Source organism: Colobus angolensis, unplaced genomic scaffold (assembly GCF_000951035.1).
Source record: "Colobus angolensis palliatus isolate OR3802 unplaced genomic scaffold, Cang.pa_1.0 Scaffold39, whole genome shotgun sequence".
NCBI lineage: Eukaryota > Metazoa > Chordata > Mammalia > Primates > Cercopithecidae > Colobus > Colobus angolensis.
In genome coordinates, this window is record NW_012117265.1 from 3,190,333 (window position 1) to 3,193,347 (window position 3,015).

A 3,015-nucleotide genomic window follows, 5' to 3' on the forward strand; every position below is an offset into this window, starting at 1 on the left:
GAAATGCAATGCATACTGGTCTACACTGTACTTTTTCAACTTAATATGTGGAAGACCATTTCCCGTCAATACACACAAGACTACTCCATTTATTTATTTAGTTTTATTTATTTATTTAAAATGGAGTATTGCTCTGTCACCCAGGCTGGAGTGCAATAGCATGATCTCGGCGCACTGCCACCTCTACCTCCAGGGTTCAAGCAATTCTCCTGCCTTAGTCTCCCGAGTAGCTGGGACTCCAGGCACACACTACCATTCCTGGCTAATTTTCGTACTTTTATTTGAGATGGGGTTTGCCATGTTAGCCACCCTGGTCTCGAACTGCTGACCTCAGGTGATCCACCTGCCTTTGCCTCCCAAAGTGCTGGGATTACAGGTATGAGCCATCGCACCCAGCCTCTTTATTTTTATTTTATTTTATTTTATTTTTTGAGACGGAGTCTTACTCTGTTGCCCAAGCTGAAGTCCAATGGCACCATCTTGGCTCACTGCAACCTCTGCCTCCCGGGTTCAAGCAATTTTCCTGCCTCAGCCTCCTGAGTAGCTGGGATTACAGGTGCCCGCCACCATGCCTGGCTAATTTTTTGTATTTTTAGTAGAGAAGGGGTTTTGCCATATTGGCCAGACTGGTCTCGAACTTCTGACCTCAAGTGATCCACCCACCTTGGAGTCCCAGAGTGCTGGGATTACAGGTGTGAGCCACCAGGCCCGGTCAATTTTTGTATTTTTTGTAGAGATGGGGTTTCACCATGTTGCCCAGGCTGATCTAGAACTCCTGGGCTCAAGCAATTCACCCATCTTGGCTTCCCAAAGTGTTGGGATTACAGTCGTGAGCCACCGTGCCTGGCCAGATTATGTTTATAACATATAATGTGTACATTTTCACAAATGGTATCCTCATAAAAAGCCAAATCTCCCACCTGAACGTAAGATCCATTGGCTTGGCTGGGCACGGTTGCTCATGCCTGTAATCCCAGCGCTTTGGGAGGCTGAGGTGGGCAGACCACAAGTTCAGGAGATTGAGACCATCCTGGCCAACGTGGTGAACCTCTATCTCTACTAAAAATACAAAAATTGGCCGGGCGCGGTGGCTCAAGCCTGTAATCCCAGCACTTTGGGAGGCCGAGACGGGTGGATCACGAGGTCAGGAGATCGAGACCATCCTGGCTAACCCAGTGAAACCCCGTCTCTACTAAAAAAATACAAAAAAACTAGCTGGGCGAGGTGGCGGGCGCCTGTAGCCCCAGTTACTCGGGAGGCTGAGGCAGGAGAATGGCGTGAACCCGAGAGGCGGAGCTTGCAGTGAGCTGAGATCCGGCCACTGCACTCCAGCCTGGGCGACAGAGCGAGACTCCGTCTCAAAAAAAAAAAAAAAAAAAAATACAAAAATTAGCTGGGCATGGTGGCACATGCCTGTAATCCCAGCTAGCTACTCAAGAGGCTGAGGCAGGAGAATCTCTTGAACCCAGATGGCAGAGGTTTCAGTGAGCTGAGATAGTGCCACTGCACTCCAGCCTGGCGACAGAGCTAGACTCTGTCTCAAAAAAAAAAAAAAAAAAATCCATTGGATGAGTTTTTCCTTTTTTTGTTGTTCACTGCTGTGCCCAGTAGGTGCATAAAAAATATTTGTTGCTGGGTGCTGTGGTTTACACTTGTAATCCCAGCACTTGGGGAGGTCGAGGCAGGCGGATCACTTGAAGTCAAGAGTTTGAGACCAGCCTGGTCAATGTGGTAAAACCCTGTCTTTACTAAAAATACAGAAAATCAGCTGGGCGTGGTGGCACACGCCTGTATTTCCAGCTACTCGAGAGGCTGAGGCACAGGAATAGCTTCAACCTGGGAGGCAGAGGCTGCAGTGAGCTGAGATGGCACCACTGCACTCCAGCCTGGGAGACAAAGGGAGACTCTGTCTCAAACAAAAAAATTTGTTGAGGGAATGAGGGGCTCTCCTTTCCTGTTGTCAAACTGCTGGTTACACACACACACACACGTACACAAACCTCATTCGATGAAGGTGTAGTGTGCATCATTTCTACAGGCAGGCACACAGAAACGCCCAGGAATGAGTGAAAATTGGAAAACTGGATAGAAGACTGGGCCGGATGCCGGAAGGCAGGCACAAACTGGGCCTTGCTGGTGCCCCCTGCCAGAGGGGACAGTGATCTACAGAAGCAGGGAAGACTGTGGAGTGTCCCCAGTCCCCCAGGGGAGAGAGGGCAGCACCTGAATTCTGGAGTCCTATCAAGGGAGAGACTGGCCGGGCTCAGTGGCTCACACCTGTCATTCCAGCACTTTGGGAGGCCGAGGCAGGAGGATTGCTTGAACGCAACAGTTCAAGACCAGCCTGGGCAACATAGCGAGACCCCCACCTCTACCAAAACTGCAAAAAATTAGCCAGGTGTGATGGCGTACCTGTAGTCCCAGCTACTCTGGAGGCTGAGGCAGGAGGTTGAGGCTCCCGTGAGCTATGATTGAGCCACTGCACTATGGCCCGGGTGACAGAGAGAGACCCCGTCTCAAAAAAGAAAAAAAAAAAAAAAGGGAGAGACCAATTTTGTCTTTGGGACAAGACATCGCACTTAGTAGGAATTTCATTATTTGTTGGGTGGACATACAGTAGGCACTTAACGCCTATTTGCAGCGTTGACAACCAGTAGGTACTTCCAAGGCTCTTTGTTGAGTAAATAAAGGTGACCTCGTGTTTTCTTCTAAGTCCAGGGTCCCAGGGGTGAGCCCAGAGGTAACCCGGAGTTGAAGACAGCTGTTTCAGGTTGAGGCCACCTGGCCGAGAGTACTGTGACGTCACTAGGCTGCGTGACGTTTCCCGCCAGCCGGTTCTCACGGGTGGGGGCTGGGAGGGGCAAAGCGAGAGGTGGGGGGGCGGACAAAGGGGCCCTCCGTGCAGCTCCTGTCGGCCCCAGCATGCGTCCCGGCCAGCCGGCAGGCCACATCTGGAATTCATTGCAGCCGCCGCCGGAAAGGGGAGGAGAGGAGGGCGGGGCGAGCGGGGGGCAG